General features: G+C 37.7%; 1 long non-coding RNA gene across 2 annotated transcripts in view; it reads right to left on the minus strand.

The window, feature by feature from the left end:
- Nucleotides 1–13759: 13759 nt before the first annotated feature.
- Nucleotides 13760–21261, minus strand: part of LOC141488455 (uncharacterized) — a 115664-nt gene continuing 108162 nt past the window's right edge. For both annotated transcript variants that reach the window (XR_012468690.1, XR_012468691.1), the window contains 2 exons: nucleotides 15860–16030; nucleotides 13760–14147 (listed from right to left, as the gene is read on the minus strand). This is a non-coding gene — a long non-coding RNA (uncharacterized LOC141488455). The remainder of the gene's footprint in view (nucleotides 14148–15859; nucleotides 16031–21261) is intronic.

Genomic DNA, 21261 nt, shown 5'->3' on the forward strand with positions numbered 1-21261 from the left:
CTACTTCTGTACAATTGGATATTACCTTCTTTGCCTCTGCCTGCACCTGGAATTTGCTTACTCTTCATTTCTGTCTTATCTTGCTTCAAGGTTCAGTTCAATAAGGAATCCAGAAAGCCCACACTAATTTCCTCAGACATCAGTGTTTTCTCCATTCTCAAATGTTCCTTAAAGATTTTGCCTAATGACTCAGCTGCACATTTATTTCTTAACTTGAACTGTACTTTTACATGCTCTTGCTATATCTGCCTAAGAGATTGTGAACTATGTGAGGGCAGGCTTTATTTCACTTTTGTCTTTTTATCCCCAGAGGTTTGTAGATTATAATTACTAAAAAATAAATTACTAAAATAATAAAAAGAAATAAAAAGTATGTCACTGAGTTGAATTGCCTTCTAGATCCAGGTCTATCTATCTCTAAGTGGTCTGGAATAAGTAATGTTTACCTCTATGCCTTAGTTTCCTCAAATTAAAATTTCGTGAAAGGTCTAAGGCATGCTCACTTAGCTCTCTGATCAACTATCTGAACTCCTTTTTCTCCTTGATGGCAATTTTCAATTCAGAAGACACCTTCTTCTCACTCATTTCCCATCTCATCACCCACACTTCCCAGATGTTATTTCTCTCTTGTCTTTCTTCTCCCCCTGCCTTTAAAATATAAGCTCCTTGAGGTTAGAGATTATATTCTTTACTTGCATTTGTATTTCTATTGCATAGCATAATGCTCCACAATGCTCTAGCTATCCATCTATCATCTAGCTATCTAAAATGAAGAACATGGACAAAGCTCTTGAATGTCCTTCAGAACTGTAACAATTTGTGTTTCTAATCGTTTTTATGTTTTATTTATTTTATTTTTGATTTGTGAAATTAAAGCAAGGATTTCCATAACATAGTACAATAAAAATATGATTGTACATGAAATTGTAATTTTTTTGCAATTCAGTATTCCTTTTAAATATAAAATAACTACCATGTAAATGTCTTTTTTTCTTTCTTCCCTTTCTCCACACTAGAGGAGTGGACACAAATATTAGACACAAATATTTATATATGTAAAATAATTCTATACATACTTCTATTCATCAGTTATTTCTCTGGAAGCAGATACTATCTTCCTTCATATGTCCATTGTAGTTAATTTATATATAATGATTTATTTGCTCAAAGTTGTTCTTAAAACAAAATTACTATTACTGAATACAACTAATCTAATATTAACACCAGTAGATCTAACTATGAGGTCCTAAAATTATTGATTAAACCACCATTCATCTTCTTTGCCTGTATTTTCTTTTGGTGACTAGTAGATATTGTATGCAATGATATTTTTAATGTATATGATATTTTTAATGTTTTTATATATATTGTTTTATTATCTTTTTCTGTATCTATCACTGCACTATAAACTATTTATCTTTTCCCTCCTTTTCCCCTTCACAGTACCTTGTGTAGAATTATGCATATAGAGAACCTTCAGTTAGACAATTGGGTGAAGTTTAATTTCTAAGTTACCAAGTAAAATTTTGTCAAATCCTATCCTTCCCCTCCCACTTCTGTTCAGTTCTACTAAAGCCTTCCTGTCACTTACCCTGCAGGGTCCCCAAACTGTTTGAGAAGTCAATATACTTCTAGGGCTGTATGACTGAATAATATGTTTTGAGCTTCAGATTTAAAAAAAAATATGATATGGGTAGGTTCCCAAAGCCAAACTAAATTGTCAATTGGAAGCAGCATGGCAGACTGTTTAGGCCTAAACTTCATCTCAGAATTGAAATTTCATTTCAGAATTGGAGCTAACATAGAGAGGAAAGGGCCTTGTCCTCAGGCATTTATATGATGTGGGGATATTTGCTCACCAGGGAGTATATTTTCTTCATGCTGCTATTGCCATGCTCAAAATTCACCTCTTGGTCCCCTGCTGACTCATACTACTGCTTGGCATGACTACCTTTAGGCTATCAATCCAAGGATCCTATCACCAACATGTTCCTCTCCTGGGCTTTCTTCCTCCCCCCCCCCAACCCCCAACCTCACAGTTCAAAGGCCATACTCTTGGGCAGATGGACCAGCTCTTCCTCAGACATGAATGCATTGTATCAAGACCATCTTCCGTACCACTCCTACTATTGCCTACTTTGTTTACTCCCAGTGTAAGATTTCCTAGATATGCCTTTTCTTTAATTGAATCATCCAAGTTAGGCACCATTATGCCTAGGAACTAGGGTAACACACAAGATGGCCTTTTAGATCCTCTCTAGCTCTATGAAGAAGATACTTGCTGTAGGTTAGGGGTAATGGCTCATTGTTCATATTTCTGTGATTATTCATATTCAGAGTTAGTCAATTAAACCAAAACTCCAAGGTGGGCAGACTTTACGTGTCCCAAGTGATTCTAAGATAAACTTTCTTGGAGCTCTTTCCTGAAAGGGACCTGAAAAGCCATCATCCATCTTCTGTTCTGCCTATATTAGTGGCTGCAGAGGACAATGAATGCATATATATGATGTTTCTTTAATGGGTTGGGCTGCCACCAGATTTCAAAGTCAATGAAATATAGCATCACTATTATGTAACCTTAGTGAAATACATTTAGCACATATGTAAATCTATCTCCTGGGGCAGAAAGCCATATAAATATAGTTAACATCACATTAAATTCTGTTCATTATCAACTTCAGGGCTTTGGTTTTAGAGAGATATGGGCTGATTCCTGCTTAGTAAATGGCTCCGGCTCAGCAGGATTTGTTGGCAATGTTTTTTCAGATAGCATGACTATTCTGCTTTTTCACCCTCAAAAACTAGTCCTTTTAGTTCATTCATTGGATCCATCTTACAGGTGGAAAAACTGATGTCCATTTAAGTAAAGACACTTCTATAGGATCTGACTGCAAAGGAGGGGATAGTATATGATTAAGAAATCAATAATCAATCAATAAAACGTTGTTAAGCATCTGTTATGTGTCAGGCCCTCTGCTAAGTAGAGTGATTTAAAAAAAAGAAGAAAAAGACAAATCTCTGTCCTCAAGGAGTTTACAGTCTTAGTGCAAATAGGTGAGGAAGTGGAAAGAGTACTAGCCCTCGAGTCAGGAGGACCTGAGTTCAAATCCAACCTCACTTATTAACTGTGATCCTGGGCAAGTCACTTAAACCCAATTGCCTTTAAAAATCACTCTAATAGGGAAGACAAGGTGCAACAAATAGATACAAAACTAGGTAGGTGTAGGATAAATAGGAAGTAAGGAACATGAAAAAGCATTAGAATTAAAAGGATTTTGAAGGCTTCTAGTAAAATATATAATTTTAGTTGGGACTTGAAGTAAAAATATTCAGTAGACAGAGTTGAGATGGGACAACATGGAGGACAACGAGAAAAATTCTGGAATAAGAAATGGAGCATATGATTTGTGAAATAGCCAAGGGGCCAGTGTCACTGGATCAAAGACTATGTGTCAGAGAATTAATGTGTAAGAAGACTGTAAAGTAGGAGGGGTCTAGGTTATGGACAGCTTTGAATGTCAAACAGAGCATTTTTTTTTGCTATTTGAACCTAGAGGCAATAGGAAATCACTGAACTTTATTAAGTTGAAGGGAGGGGGGGCAGAATATGAAAAAACTTAAGCTTTAGGAAAAGAGGCTGAATGGAGGATGTGTTTGAGTGAGGAGACACTTGAGGCAAGTAGAATCACAAGTACATTATTATAATAGTCCAGTGGTGAGGTAATAAAAACCCTACTCTAGAGTGGTTAGAGAAATGAAGAAGACTTATTGGAGAGATATGAAAATTGAAATCAATAGACTTGGCAACAGGTTAGATATGAATGATGAGAGATAGTGAGGAATCCAGGATGATTTCTAGGTTGTGAGCTTAAGGGACTGGAAAGATGGCATTTTCTTATTTATTAATAGGAAAGATAAGGGAATATAGAATTTAGGAAGAAAGATAATGAGTTCAGTTTTGAACATGTTGAGTTTAAGATGTCTATTAGACATCCAGTTTGGGATATCTGGAAGGTACTTGAGATGTGAGCCTAGGGATCAATAGAGAGGGAGGACAAGGAACTATAATATGGTAATTAAATCCATAGGAGCTGATTAGGTCACCAAATGAAATAGTCTAGAGGGAGAAGAAAAGAGGGCCCAGAACAGAACTCTGAAGGACACCCATGGCTAGAAGACACAATCTGGATGATGATCCAGTAAAGAGGGCAGAGAAGTGTTCAAGAGAGAGTTATGCTGGACTTCCAGCCAAGATAGCGGAGAGAAGACAGGTATAGTTCTAAAGTCTCTTGATCTTTACCCATCTATCATATGAAAAAACCTCTTAACAGAAATTGGACCCACAAAACCCAGCAAGAAAAGCCAGGGAAAAAAAAAATTTACCTCAGGATTTGTCTCCGGCAGCAGCATTGGCTGAATTCGGGTGAGTGAATCTAAGCTCAGAGGGTGGTTCAGTCCCAGATCAGCCACATTAGCTGCTGAAGTGGAGCTGGGAGTCTGAGGGCCCAAGAGCTGGACCTGCTGGATCAGCGTTGGGGCTAGACAGCAGGGGCTTGAGTCAACTAGGGAGCAGAGGCACTGGTGTTGGTGCTGTCCCTCTGGAGCTTGGGGGGTGGGGAGTTCTGGTGCAGGAGAACTGTGGACACCATCCCTGGACTCCTCTGGTCTGAGGAACTCTTGAGTCCACACCAACATTACAGCTGAGGCCTCTTCCCAGAACAAACATACTAATTCTGCCTATAGGCCCAGGTGTGTGAGCAGAAGAATCAGCCCAGCTGACAATCCAGACTGAATGACTTTAGGCTAGAGTAAAGCTCACCATTGATTGAAGGCAAAAGAATTCAATAGCTCCCACTCCTCCCTTCAAGCAAAGGGAAAAGGCCTCAATCAAGGTCACAGATACTCCAGAGAAAGCAACCAGCACCTCCTACTGGCCAACCAGAGAAATTGCATTCAGTGAGTAAAGCCTTTAGTGATCCCAAGCCCCTCCCCAACTCAAGGTCTTAGCAAAATGAAGAAGGGTCAGTGGAAAGGTGGATCCATAGAAAAATTCTTGGAAAGGAAAGACCCTAACTCAGAAAGATGTGGAACCTCTGAGGAGAATACGATCTGGTCTTCAGCACAGAAAGACTTCCTTGAAGAAATAAGGAAGGAGCTTAAAAATCAACTGGAAAACTTGGGAGAGACAATTAATACCTTGCAACAAGAAAACAAATCCTTGGAAAATACAATTGGACAAATACAAAAGGAGAATAAATCACTCAGATCCTCAATTGGACAATTACAAAATGAGAATAAATCTCCCATATAATCAATTGGACAAATACAAAATGAGAATAATTCTCTCAGATCCTCAATTGGGCAAATGAAAAAAGAAAATAACTCTCTCAAAACCTCAATTGGTCAAATGGAAAGCTCTTTCAAAAATAGAATTGACCAATTAGAAAAGGAGTTGCAAAAGATTAATGAAGAAAACTCCCTAAAAAAAAAAAGAATGGAGTCTGCAGAAACTAAGGACTCCATGAGACAGCAAGAAAGAGCCAGTTAAAAACAAAATCAAAAAATAGAAAAAATAGAAGAAAATGTAAAATACCTCATCAACAAAACCACTGAACTTGAGAATAGATCGAAGAGGGACAATCTGAGAATTATAGGACTTCCTGAATACATTGAAGATAAAAAGGCCTGGACTTAATATTACAGGACCTAGTGATGGAAAACTGCCCTGATATCATGGAACTGGAGGGTAAAGTAGTTATTGAAAGAATACATTGATCCCCTCCAGAAAAGGACCCTAAAATGAAAACACCAAGGAATGTTGTGGCCAAATTCCAGAAAGAAACAATTTAAATATCAAGGAGCCACAATAAGGATCATGCAGGACCTGGCTGCATCAACATCGAAGGGCCTGGAATGAGATATTTTGAAGAGTAAGGGAGCTTGGATTGCAGCCAAGAATCTACTATCCTGCAAAGCTGAGCCTTCTCTTTCAGGGAAAAAAGATGGACATTTAACAAAATGGAAGATTTCCAAAAATTCCTGATGAAAAGACCAGAGCTCAATAGAAAATTTGGACATCAAACAGGAGGTTCAAGAGTTACATGAAAAGGTAAAAAAAGGGGGGGGGGTGGTAAAAGGAAAAAAATTGCTATCCATTAAGTTGAAACTGGCTATATCCCAGCATGGGGGAAAAGATTCTCATAAATCTTGAGAACTGTAACTCTAACAGAGAGAATATACCTAGCCAGAAATGATGGACATTCATGATATATCCATGAGACTGCTATCTAATGGGATGTAACTGGCTTTAACCCCACTTGGGAGAAAGACTCTAATAACTCTCAAGAATTTTAACTTTATTAGACAGAACATACTTAACTGGAAGTGACAGATACTCAGAATTTTCTATGACTCAGAATGATCTAAAAAACACTACCTCCTTAAAAAAGGGGACAGGAAAGAGATGGGAGGAGGGAGGGCATTGGATGGGGTAAATCTCACTACACTAAGAGGCACAGAATACCTATGGTAATAGAGGGGGAAGAAGGGAGAAGATGAGAAACACCTGAATCTTCTTCTCATCAGACTTGGCTTAAAGTCAACCTACACATACTCAGTTAACTTATAAAACATCTTACCTTTCAAGTATTAAAAGGGGAAAAGGGGAGGGGGGGAATGGAGAAAGGGAAGGGGGTGGGGAAAAAAGGAGAACCAACAAAAGGAAGGGAAGGGGAAAGGGAAAAAGGGAAAGGGGAAAGAAAGGGGAGGGGATGATATAGGAGGGCAAACACACTGAAGGAGGTGGTATTCAGAAACAAAATACAGGGGAATATGGATAAGGGGGGGAAGGGGGAAAATACAAACAGAGGGAAGATAGCACAGAGGGCAATAAAGAATTAGTAATCATAACTTTGAATGTGAATGGGATGAACTCCCCCTTAAAATGTAAGTGAATAGCAGGGTGGATTAAAAACCAGAATCCTACAATATGCTGCTTACAAGAAACTCATTTGAAGCAGAGAGATACATATAGAGTAAAGGTAAAAGGTTGGAGCAAAATATATTTTGCTTCAGCTGAAGTAAAAAAAGCAGGGGGTAGCAATCCTTATCTCAGACAAAGCAGCAGCAAAAATACATAGTGTTAAAAGAGATAAGGAAGGAAATTTTATCCTCCTAAAAGGTACCATAGACAATAAAGTTATTTCAATACTGAATATATATGCACCCAATGGGATAGCATACAAATTATTAGAGGAGAAGCTGAAAGAACTGCAGGAAGACATAGACAGCAAAACTCTACTAGTGGGAGACCTCAACCTCCCACTCTCAGATCTAGATAAATCAAATCATAAAATAAACAAGAAAGAAGCTAAGGAGGTAAATAGATTGTTAGAAAAATTAGATATGGTAGACTTATGGAGGAAACTGAATGAGAATAGAAAGGAATATACCTTTTTCTCTGCAGTACATGGAATTTAATACAAAAATTGACCATGTACTAGGACATAAAAACCTAATGATCAACTGCAGAAAGGCAGAAATAGTGAATACATCTTTCTCAGATCACAATGCAATAAAAGTCATATGCAATATTGGGCCAAGGAGATATAGACCCAGAACAAATTGGAAACTGAATAACCTCATTTTAAAAAATGAGTGGACCAAAAAAAATTATAGAAAGAATTAATCATTTTATCCTAGGTAATGATAATAATGAAACAACATGCCAAAACCTATAGGATTCATTCAAAGCGACTCTCAGGGGATATATTATAGCTCTAAATTCTTACATGAATAAATTGGAGAAAGAGGAAATCAATGAATTAAACATGCAACTAAAAAAATTAGAGAAAGAACAAATCAAAAATCCCCAATTAAATACCAAATTAGAAATTCTAAAAATTAAAGGAGAAATTAATAAAATCAAAAGCAAAAAAACTATTGAATTAATAAATAAAACCAAAAGTTGGTATTATGAAAAAACCAATAAAATTGATAAACCTCTGGTCAATTTGATTAAAAAAAGAAAGAATAGAACCAAATTCCTAGTATTACAAAAGAAAAAGGTGAACTCACCAGCAATGAGGAGGAAATTAAAGTAATAATTCAAAATTATTTTGCCCAACTCTATGCTAATAAATTTGATAATCTAAGTGAAATAGATGAATATTTACAAAAATATAAGTTGCCCAGGTTAAATGAAGAGGAGATTAAATACCTAAATAACGCTATCTCAGTAAAAGAAATTCAACAAGCCATCATTGACCTCCCTAAGAAAAAATCTCCAGGGCCTGATGGATTCACAAGCGAATTCTACCAAACATTTAAGGAACAATTGATTCCAATTCTATATAAACTCTTTGGAAAAATAGGGAAAGATGGAACTCTGCCTAACTCTTTCTATGAAACCAATATGGTGCTGTTACCTAAACCAGGAAGAGTTAAAACAGAGAAAGAAAATTATAGACCTATCTCCCTGATGAATATAGATGCAAAAATCTTAAATAAAATCTTAGCAAAATGATTATATTAAGTTATCACTAGGATAATACATTATCATCAAGTAGGATTTATTCCAGGAATGCAGGGTTGGTTCAATATTAGGAAAACTGTTAGTATACTCAATTATATCAACAACAAACCTATCAGAAATTATATGATCATATCAATAGATGCTGAAAAAGCTTTTGACAAAATACAGCATCCATTCCTACTAAAAACACTAGAGAGTGTAGGAATAAATGGACTGTTCCTTAAAATAATTAGCAGTATCTATCTGAAACCATCAACAAGCAGTCTATTCAATGGGGAGAGGCTAGAGGCATTCCCAATAAGATCAGGGGTGAAACAAGGGTGCCCATTATCACCACTACTATTCAATATTGTATTAGAAATGTTAGTGCCAGCAGTTAGAGAAGAAAAGGAATTAAAGGAATTAGAATTGGGAAAGAAGAGACAAAACTCTCACTCTTTGCAGATGACATGATGGTCTACCTAGAGAATCCCAAGAAATCATCTAAAAACTACTGGAAACAATTAGCAATTTTAGCAAAGTAGCAGGTTATAAAATAAACCCCCATAAACCCTCAACCTTTCTATATATGTCTAGCAAGATACAGCAGAAAGAGCTAGAAAGAGAAATCCCATTCAAAGTAACCTCAGACAATATAAAATACCTGGGAGTCTATTTACCAAGACAGACTCAGAATCTTTTTGAAAACAATTATAAAACACTTCTCACACAAATTAAATCAGATTTAAATAACTGGGTAAATATCAACTGCTCATGGATAGGTAGAGATAATATAATAAAAATGACAATTCTCCCAAAACTAAACTATCTGTTTAGTGCCCTACCAATCAAAATTCCAAAAAATTATTTTAATGAGTTAGAAAAAATTGTAAGTAAATTCATATGGAGAAATAAAAAGTCAGGAATTTCCAGGGATTTAATTTTTAAAAGTTCACAAGAAGGTGGCTTAGCCCTACCTGATCTAAAATTATACTATAAAGCATCAATCATCAAAACTGTCTGGTACTGGCTAAGAAACAGAGTGGTGGACCAGTGGAATAGACTAGGTGTAAAAGCAGGAGATGATTATAGTAAGCTGCTGTTTGATAAACCCAAAGAGTCCAGCTATTGGGATAAAAACTCCCTCTTTGATAAAAACTGCTGGGATAAGATCCAAATGGTTACAGGACTTAGACATAAAAAACAATACTATAAGAAAATTAGAAGATCAAGGACTAGTTTACCTTTCAGGTCTATGGAAAGGGGAGCAGTTTATGACTAAGGAAGAGTTGGAGAACATCACCAAAAACCAATTAGATGATTTCGATTGCATTAAATTAAAAGGCTTTTGCACAGATAAAACCACTGTAACCAAGATCAAAAGAAATGTAGTAAATTGGGAAACAATCTTTACAACTAATGATTCTGACAAAGGACTCATTTCTAAAATATACAGAGAACTGAGTCATATTTTTAAAACAAAAAGCCATTTCCCCAATTGACAAATGGTCAAAGAATATGCAAAGGCAATTTACAGATGAGGAGATCAAAGCAATCCATAGCCATATGAAAAAATGTTCTAAATCATTAATTATTAGAGAAATGCAAATTGGAGCTTCTCTGAGATACCACCTCACACCTCTCAGATTGGCCAATATGACCAGAAAGGATAATGATCATTGTTGGAAGGGTTGTGGGAAATCTGGGACACAATTACACTGTTGATGGAGCTGTAAACTCATCCAACCTTTCTGGAGAGAAATTTGGAACTAAGCCCAAAGAGCAAGAAATATATGCATACCCTTTGACCCAGCAATACCACTACTGGGTCTATACCCTGAAGAGATGATGAAAAAAGGGTAAAAACATCACTTATACAAAAATATTAATAGCAGCCCTGTTTGTAGTGGCAAAGTATTGGAAATCAAGTAAATGTCCTTCAATTGGGGAATGGCTTAGCAAACTGTGGTATATGTGTGTCATAGAACACTACTGTTCTGTTAGAAACCAGGAGGCACAGGAATTCAGGGAAGCCTGGAGGGATTTGCATGAACTGATGCTGAGTGAGATGAGCAGAACCAGAAGAACATTGTACACCCTAACAGCAACATAGGAGTGATGATCAACCTTGAAGGACTCCCTCATTCCATCAGTGCAACAATTGGGAACAATTTTGGGCTGTCTGCAAAGGAAAGTGCCATCTGTAACCAGATAAGGAGATGTGGAGTTTGAACAAAGTTCAAAGACTATTCCCTTTAATTTAGAAAAAAACAGATATCTTATTGTCTGATCTTGTTACCTCTTAGATTTCTTGTCTCTTCTTTAAGGATATGATTTCTCTGTCATCACACTCAATTTGGATCAAGGTACATGGAAACAAAGTAAAAACTGACATATTGCTTTCCATGGGGGAGGTGAGGGGAGGGAAGTAAGATGGGGGGGGGGATTGTAAAATTCACATAACACATTTAATAAAAATAAATTTAAAAAAATTTTTAAAAAGGGAGTTATGTCCCAAAGACCTAGAGAGAAAAGAGTTAAAATTAGAATCAAGACTGATCAATCAGGACATTCAAAGAAAATGAGAACTGAGAAAAGACCATTGATTTGGCAAGGAGAAAGTGATTAGGAACTTTATCATGAACAGTTTCCCTGGAATAATAAGGTTGGGAGCCATATTGTAAGGGGTTAAAAAAAGAGTTAGGGGATGGAAAGTGCAGGCACCTGTTATAGGTGATCTCAAGGAATTTAAAAACAAAATGAAGGGAAAATATGGTATGCTAGCAAGGATGGATGAGTTGTGAGGATTTTTTTTCAGAATTGGTATATTAGAGATTGAATGAGTATAAAGGGAAAGATTGAAAATAAGTGAAAGCATGGGAATGACAAAGAGCAATCTTTTGGAGGAGAAGAGATGAAATGGGATCACTTGACAAAATAAAGGGATTAACCTTGATAGGGGTAAGGTCACTTCATCATGTGAGACAGGGATGAAGGAGAAGAGAGTGGAAGAAGGCCATAGATGATAGGAAATGAGGAAGAAGGGAGAAGAGGAGTTTGTGATAAATAGTTCAGTTTTTTCTGAAAATATGGGGCAAAGTCTCATCAAAAAAGTTTGAAGACAGGTGAAAAGGTTTGATTGCTGTAAAGGATGGGATACTAAGTTGAAAAGGCAGGTATAATAGAATTGCTAAGCAACGGTGAGGATCCAGTTTACATTGTGTAACATAAATTTGCAGTGGACCCAGTCAGAATGAATATGTGATTTTCTTCATCTTCTTTTAGCAGCAAGTGTTAGGAGAAAAGGCATTGAATGGTGGAAGTAATTCAAAACTGAGGCTTGGGCAGGACGTAATAGGTGATATAATAAGGGGCCAAGAATTCAGCAGAGGAGCAGAATGCAGAACTGAATCCATTCACCAAGGTCTCAAGATGAAGAAAAGAGGATCGAGTGATTAGTGCAGGGCAGATGACCTGGGAGAGAACTGAGGGATCAAGGATTAGTAGTAACAGTATACAATGAAGAGTAAGGTTTTTATTAGGAAATGCAGAGGGGAAAAATACAAAGCCAATAAGGTATGATTAGGTAAGGGCATTTGGAATTCTTGAACATAGAGAGGTATATTTACAAATGATGGCAAGACTATTTTTGTGTGAGGATGAGGTGGAGTGGAAAAGGAGTTCATGGGAAGTGAGTAGGATAAGTTGAGTGATTAGAATGTTTTTGAGAGAGAGAAATGGATAGAGAGAGAGAGTCAAAAAAGTGTGTTGAAATCCCAATTTATATTCCGTATATTTATATTTATACCCTTTGACCCATTAATGCTACTATTTCTAGGTCCATATGCCAAAGAGATCAAAGAAAAAGGAAAAGAACCCTTATGTACAAAAATATTTACAGTTCTTTTTGTAGTGGCAAGGAGTTGGAATCTGAAGGAATGCCCATCAGTTGGGGAATGACTGAACAAGTTGAGGTACAGAATTGTGATGGAATACTATTGAGTTGTAAGAAATGGCAAAAACGAAGAGCTTCAGGAAAAAAAATCCCTGTGAAGACTTATATGAGCTGATACAAAGTAAAATGGGCAGAACTAGGACACTATACATCGTATAGAAATAATCAACTTTAAAAGATTAGCTACATGCATCAGTACAATGATCCATGACAATTTCAAAGGTCTCATGATAAAAAGTGTTTTCCATCTCTAGAGAGGTGACTGATGAACTCTGAGTGCAGATTGAAGAATATTTTTTCACTTTATTTTCTTGCTTTTAAAAAACATGTCTAATGTAGAAAGGTTTTGCATGACTTCATTTGTATAATGAATATCATATTTCTTATCCTTTCAATTGGGTGGAGAAGGGATTGGAAATAGGGAAAGAACTGGAACTGAAAATAAAAATTAAAGAAAGATATGTATTTTAAAGTACCCTAGTGAGGGAATTGAGGGGAATGGAACACTAAGAGGTAGTGAGAATTAAGTGGACCACACTGACTTCATCTTACAACTCAATTCTGGAGCTTGTACAGATCCTTTCTATTCAATTATGAGTCTAGTATAATTCGTCTTGTGAGAAAAGTTTACTCAAATGTGAGAATCATGATAGGACTTTATTGCATTGCTTGACCTTAGCTTTATAGAGCAAGGAAGCTGGACTACGTCTACTTGCTGTTTAGAGGGTCTAAGTTATGTTGACCAGAAAACTAGCTAGGTCCAAAAATTGATGCAAGGAGTTTTCTCACAATTATACATCTTAAGCAACCCATATGTCTTGGCTGAAAACTGATCCCATACTGACCAATCAATTCTTGTGTCAATTGTATACAGATACTTGGGGGGGGGGGTAATGGGACACTTCCTTTTCTGTTTTCAGGGAATTAAACCTCTCCCCCTCCCAATTTGAAAAGTCCCCAATTTTTCCTCCTATCAGAAATCAAAATATCTAATTTTTTTGTATCCTGGTTAATTTCTTTCTTTTAATTAATTGTCTTATTAATTAATTAATTGTTGCTTCCCCCTATATTTAGGGTCCACTGTCAAAGTTGAGGAAAGCTACTGATCCAAATTTGTTAATCAACTGGCATATGCATTGTTTAACAAATCAATATGTTCAGAATCTCAAACCTTTGTTCCCTTAGTCATATCATTTTTCAACTTTAAAAAATTATTTTATTTTATTTTTTTAACGTTCATCCATTTGCAAATTTATGTTACACATTTTTTCTATCCCACTCTCTTTCCTCTCCCCTCCCCTTATGGGTGAACAGACTGGTAAAAGTTGTACATGTACATTTGTGCTTAACATATTTATATATTAATCATATTGTGTAAGATGAATAAAAATTAATGGAAAAGAAAGAAAACCATGAGATAGGAAGGAAAAATAACAGAGAAGTTTTTTTTAAAGATTCTGTAGTTATTCCCCTCCATCCCCACACTGGATATAGAGAGCATTGTCCTTAATAGGTCTTTCAGGGTTGTCCTTGATCTCTGAACTGCTGGGAGGAGCTGCATCCATCATAGTTGATCATCTCACAATCTTGGTTACCATATGCAATATTCTTTTGGTTCTGCTCCTTGCATTTAGCATCAGTCCCTGTAATTCATTTATGTTATCTTTCACCTGCCACAATCTGGGGGGGGAAGAAAATTTGAAAATGAAAATAAATATTAAAGAAAATTATGTACTTTGAAATTCCCTAATATAAGGAGTAGGAGTTGGAGAGGAGAGAAAAATAGTGAGCCATTGAGGAAGGAACTACAGGGTGTCCTGGGAGTCTGACAATAGCTACTAGAATTTTGATTGAGTAGTAGACGTGGATAGAATGAACTTCAAAGGAAGAAAAGTTTCTGAATGATGGAGGAAAGGGGAGAACCTGGAAGTGGCAATAGGAAGCTTGAAGCATTCCAACTCTTTCACTTTGTCCAGTGAGTTGAAGGAATGAGTAAAAAGGGCTAAAAGGGCTTGCAGTTGTGATCAGGGATGTTTTATGTTATAGACAGGGAGGAGGTATAGAGAAGCAGGTTTCTGTTCTATTATCTGGAAGGGGTTGCAAAGGAAAAGATTTAAGATGAAGGGAATCTGTTACCTATGTAACAGGCATTCCAGAGTCACAGTGGAAGATCTGTGTGGTATTTGGTTGAAACTTTGGAGAATTGAGGGGGGTGGGAATAAGTGATCATGTGGTTGAGGGTCAGTTGGGGAATGGGGTTTGGATAATGCTCTACAGAAGTTCAGAATAACTGAGATGTGAAGGGTAAGACCTAGTGTCAGAATATTCCTCACTGAGTGCAGAGAGGTCACTTTTCCCAATGGAGGTTGTAGATTGGGCTGGAGGTAAGGGCAATATGAGATGGAAGGTACTTGGTGAATAGTCAGATTGGAGGACACAATTTCTCTCCTCTTCCCTGCAAAGGCTGGAGATTAGGCAATAAAAGGGTTCAGCAGGAGATAGAAGCTAAATCTGAACAGAAAAATAGGAAGTCCTACATTTCCCACCAAATTTCTCATCCTCTTTTTTCAAGAGATAGGCCCAGCAGAAGATAGAAGGCTGAGACCAAAGAATAGGTTGTTCCTCTTTGGTTAGGAGGTTCTCCACACATCCTGGCTAGGAGATCGAATTGGCAAAAGAAGGCAGAAGTTGCCTTATGCTGGCAAAGATTGAAGTCATTGCTTTGAGGGCAGACAAAAGACACCTTGCCAAACCACTTGTCACCTTCCTTCAGGGGATACAATGCACCCGGCTGGAGATGGAAGACGTGGTCAGTCAGAGGAGCTCTGTCTCCTCTTCTCATCTAAGGATGCAGGCTCTGAGGCAGCAGCAGGAAGATCAGGAGTGCTGCTGAACTACCTTAATACCATCTTTCTGATTCAGTGTATTTTGCTGACCCTGCACTAGGAAGCAGACCCCATTCACTCATTCTATCACAGTCATAGCCTAGGAAGAGCCATAGCTCAGCATTGCCTCTAGGAGAACAGGATGTGCCCAGGATACCTTCACATTCCCCTTTTTTGCCTCAGGGCACCTGGGACTAGAATACTCATAACTCTGACAGGTGAGCTCATAGGAGAGAGAAATCTCTGTGACACTCAGGAATATGTGACAACACAAGGACACTCAAAAATGAAGCCACTCATTCCTGATAAAGATGACTTGTCAAAAGGGGACAAGTCCTGTTCAACCTTACCATATAAAAATATGCCCCAATAAAGGCTGTTACCTATCCTGGGGAACATGGACTTTCCCAAAGCTGTGAAAGATGCCAGGCAGTCTCACCTGGGGAGAAGGCTCACCTGGGAGATATTATTACTTGGGAGGCAGGTTCACCAGGGTGGTAGGCTTACCTGGAAGGCTGGATCACCTGGGAGGCAGAGTTGCCTAGGAGACAGGATCTTTTGAGAGGCAGAGTCAACTGGGAATTAAAAATTCAGATAATCTCTGAATGAATGTTCTTTATTTCATCTACCCATTATCTTCTCATTTCTTTGTAGCTGTCATGAGCTGCTGGAACATGTCTGTGTTGAGTCCATAGGGACAGAGAGAGAGAGAGAAAAGACACCTATGAAGGACATTAGCTAAACATAGTAGAAAGGCATCCAAAGAGATGGATCCCAGGAGTGGGAGCTACTCCCATGTCTCAAGGTTCACCACCATGCTCTCCTAACTGAATCTCCATTTTAGAGATGATGATGATGAGGCTTAAGGGGTGCTAAGGCTTCCAAGCTGGGGGTCCCCTGTGGTTCTGTCCTGCCTCATACTGCCTGTTCTTTCAACACTATGGTTGTCTTTACATTCTCATTAGCGTCTTGCTCCTCATGCAAACTGTGGTCACAGAGGAGGGACTGAGACAAATGTAGAGAAATATAACAACATAATCCTCTTCACACTATACAGTTCCCAAAGGTCCTTATTCAAAATTCTCCATTTATCTGGTCATTAGATCTAATTAAATCCCTCCAACTTGGAGCACTGATGAGTGGTACCACTTTCTCTTGCCAATTAAAATAGAGGAGATTAGAAAATGCCCTCGATGCTCTGTCCTTGCCATGGTTAGTAGCCAGGGGAGGTAGAGGATAGTGTCTATGAAGAGGATATTGATATGGGCCTACTATCCCAGTATCAAAATTTTGAGTTATTTATCCAACTGGGGTAATGGGTTTACTCAAAGTATTCTGCACCCTTGCCTAGTTCCCTTGATATTTTTTAAGGTAAAACTTAGTTTAGTTCAGACTATGACCTAGGCCCTATTTTTCCCCAAGAATGAATGAAGTGACCCACACAGGGATCCCATGATATGAAGGATAGCAGAGTAGAAAGAAGCTGCATATGGAGGCAGAAGGTCTGAGTTTCTGTCCTGGCCCTGTTCCTCTTCTGCCTGGGATCTTGGGAAAGTCTCCTGGAGGCTCCATTTCATGAATAAAAGCTGCCTAAGTCAGAGGGAGGTTTTATGGGTCAAATAGTGGGGCTTAATGAATGTTTGTTGTATTTAATTGAATTGCTGAATAATAATAGCTGACATTTACAAAGCACTTTACATATATTATCTCAAGCCACCTGGTGAGGTAGGTACTAAGATACAGGACATATGAAAGTACTCTTGAAACTACAAAGTGAAAATGGACATATGCTGTTATTTTTATTATATGACTAAATGAGTTTGCTGGAGGTGGAGTTGGAAACAGCCTAGAAGAGATGTCTTAGTCAAATTAGGTGGTTCAGACTCAACTAGCCCTGTTCAATTTGACTATTAACCAAATGAATCCTGAAATTTTAAGTTAATTCTCTAATAGCATCACTCAGGAAGCAATTCAATCCAGCAAGTACTTATTATAAACTAGGCACTATGCTCTGCTGGGGTACAAAATGTGTATACATACATATACATATATAGCATGCATTTATAAATATATATATATATAGCCTGTGTGTACAAATATATATAAGAAGATATATAAATATAAAGATAAATAACTATAAACATATATAGTATGTATATATAAATAAATATGAGTATATAAATATACATATAATATGTTTATATAAATATATGTGGGTATGTAAATATAAATAAAAATACATAAAACCATATACACACATTTATTTGCAAGTAGGAGAAGGATAAAACCTTTGATGTTCAAGCTCCTCTGTAGTCTTTCCAGTCTTCTTACATTTTACATCCCCCCCCCCCAGGCTCCCCTTGCAATCCAGGGACCTTGACTCCAGGCTGATTCTTGAACACCTCCCAATTCAAAGTATTTTTCCTCACTCTCCTCATGCCTAGAATGCTCTCCCTCCTCATCTCTGGATCAATTTCCCTGTCTTCTACCAAATCCCTGCTAAAATTCCACTTTGTTTTTTAACAGAAAATTTTTCCTGATTCTCCTTCATTCTAGTGCCTTCTCTTTTTGATTATTTTTGATTATACAGCTTGATTGTAAACAGTTTTTTGCGTGTTGTCACCTCTATTGCATGGTGAGTTCTTTGGGTGCAGGGACTTCATTTTACCATTCTTTGTGTCTCCAGCACTTTCCACAGTGTCTAACACATAACATAGATATCTATTGACAGACTAACAAATAAGTAAATGAAAATATGCTCATGTGTATATACATATACTGATGGATTCAAAGTTGTTTTCAGGGAGAAGCAATAATAACTGGGGGCAGGGAGTTGGGAGAGACAATCTTCCCTGTCCAACACATTAATATAAGTTCAACTCATGGATGGATGAGGAATAGCCATTCAAAAACCAAAGATAATTAGAAGCTTAATAATTCAACCCTTTCAGTATTATTGTATTTTGGTGTATGTTTGAAGAAGGGTGGGGTTGGGGCTGCTATGGGAAAGGAAGAGGGATTCTGAGTTTTCAGCTCCCTCTTAGTAAACTTTCTGCATTTTCTATAGGCTTCTCTGTCCATGACATGTCACATCATTAAAGTTTTTGACCTCTATTACTATGGACTTTATCAATGATAGTTCTTATCAGATGGAAATAGTTACCAAGAGGGTAACTTCTTTTTTATTGATATTTTGTTTTATATTTACAGTTATATGTTATGAAAGTTTTTCAGCATTCATCTACTTGCATATTTATGTCACACATTTTTTTCTACCTCGCTCCCTTCCCACCTCCCTCCCCTCAGCAGTGAACAATCTAGAAAAGTTTTACATATTCATTTGCATCTAACATATTTACAAATTAGTCATTTTGTATATGAGGAATTAAGACTAAGGATAAAGAAAGAAAACCATGGGATAGCAAGGAAAAGCATAAGAGAAGTTTAAAAAAAAATTGAACATAGTATCCATTCAGATTCTGTGGCTTTTTTTGTGTGCTTTGTTTTGTTTTCCTCTAGATGTGGATGATATTGTCCATAACAGGTCTCCAAGGGTTGCTAAATCTCTAAACTGCTGAGAGGAACTGTGTCCATCAAAGTTGGTTAACTCACAATGCTGTTGTTAATGTGCAAAATATTCTCTTGGTTCTGCTCTCTTCATCCAGTATCAGTTCATATAAATTTTTCCATGCTTTTCTTTTTTTAGTTTTTTTTTTTTGCAAGGCAGTGGGGTTAAGTGGCTTGCCCAAGGCCATGCAGCTAGGTAATTATTAAGTGTCTCAGGTACTCCTGATTCGAGTGCCACTCAGCTGCCCCCATGCTTTCTTATAGAACATTAGTTTCTTGTCAGAAACTATGTTTTTTTTAAGAACAACAGTATACTATAACATTCATAAAACATAACTTGTTCAGACATTCCTCTGATTGATGGACATCAAGAGGTATGCTTTGATTGAGGATAGGGTTTCAGGAGATGACTTCCCTAAAGACCTTCACAGAATCATTTCTCTGGTCAAGTCTGAGATCATCAGCTATTCCAACTTCAGTGGTGGGAAAATGAATCTGTATCACTATTTGGTTGGTAGAAGTTGCCTCCTTCTGTTTTCCTTCTGGTTTCTTGGCATTCCCCATTGGAAACTTGATGCTTAAGATTCTTTGGATGTGGCCAGGCATGGAGGTAGAGGATGAGCAATAAGATCTCAAAAGCACAAACTATAATTCCATCCTTACTGAGTGGTGAGTCATGGGAACCCAGAGGTGGTGACCTAGCTTCTCTTCATGGAACAGTCATAGACACACAGAATTCCATTCTTCTGTGAACCACAAAAGGGAAGCAGCTCTGCCAATTAAGTATAGCCTTTGGAAAAACACATGCATTTTAAAAACAGAAATTTTTCAAGGTAATCTTCTTTCCATCCCTGCATCCATCTACATGGGTACCCAAAACTATTAGCATCACCAGAATTCCACAGGCTCTCACCTCCAGGTTGGTTCATTTTCTTCACCTGTTCCCTATATCCCTGGGCTAAGACAGCAGAGACTTTTCTGCAGTGGATAAATTCAGAGCCTCATCTCCAAATACTGTGGTTCAGGTAAAACCTGTCCTAGAAGTTGTTTGAGAAGTTAAGTTACATTGTGTTCATCATTTTCTAAAGTAACTGTATATTGCCTACTGTCTGATTCGTTTTGCTCACATTGTGTGTATTTGTCTTGACTCTTCTTTTTATAGTTTTCCCACATTCTATCTCTTGTCTACAAATTTAATTCCACAAGCATTTATTAGGTATCCATAATATTTCCAGACATTTTATAAGATTCTCCTGACCCAAAAGATTAGTGACTTTTTCATTCTCACTTAACCCAGGATCTTAGAGATCCAGGATCCATAATGATGGGTTGGAGATAGGAACAAACTGAAAAGGCTGAATGTTATATAAGAAGGGTTCCCTAAGCACTTTTCTTCAATATTTTTCTCCTTATTGTGAACTTAGTAATCATCAATAAACAATGCAAAGAACAAAAGAGAGGAATTATATATACATGAAACTGTGAACTCTTAAAACTTTCCCCTTTTAAATCACACCAGGCTCCCAAAGGAATTCAGCAGAGGACCAATAGCCCTCCTCTCCCCCTTCAACATTTAGCAAGCAGTCTAAGGCTGGTTCCCTTCCAATACTCCCTTTCTAAGAGGTATTTCTGTAGGCTTGGGTCTCTCTCCCACTCTCAGAGGTTCAGAAAGCTGAATTTCACTGCAGTAGGAGCAGCATCTCCAAAGGGGGAGCTCTAGGATCAGAAAAAGACCTAGGGGCTTGAATATATATTTTGAGGTGTGTGTGTGTGTGTGTGTGTGTGTGTGTGTGTGTGTGTGTGTGTGTGTGTGTGTGTGTGTAGAAAGTAGATTCTGATACCTATGGCTGGACATTTTAAAAATGACTTTTATGAAATCTTTGGCTTGATATGCTATCAATTTTTCCAGATGCCTTTTCAATATCTTTCTACAGAACTGTATGAAATTACAGTAAGTACCACAGCTGGGCAGATGATGCTGTGCTGACTAGAGACAGACATCTCTCCGGGTCTGATGAAATGAGGTTCGAAACAGACTTCATGTACCTGCACTGCCCTGGGTGGCTGCCAAGCTGTAAATCTCCTGGAGGCCCTGGCCCTCAACTCCACCTCAATGGTGGAGGAAATGCTGACAGCTCCTGTTTTCCTTCAGATATGCTTCCCCCAAGCTGTACATTCCCTGCTTTGGGGGAGCTGGGGCATAAGAAGCAAGCAGAGGTGTTAGGGCAAACCATGCGAGGTAAGTAGAGAATGAGAAAGAGGCAGGGCAGCTGTCTTCAGCTGCAAGTGATTTGGGGAACAATGGGACAGTTAGGAGGAGATAAAGTCCAAGTGAGAACTAG

This window comes from Macrotis lagotis, chromosome 1 (assembly GCF_037893015.1).
Source record: "Macrotis lagotis isolate mMagLag1 chromosome 1, bilby.v1.9.chrom.fasta, whole genome shotgun sequence".
Lineage (NCBI taxonomy): Eukaryota > Metazoa > Chordata > Mammalia > Peramelemorphia > Peramelidae > Macrotis > Macrotis lagotis.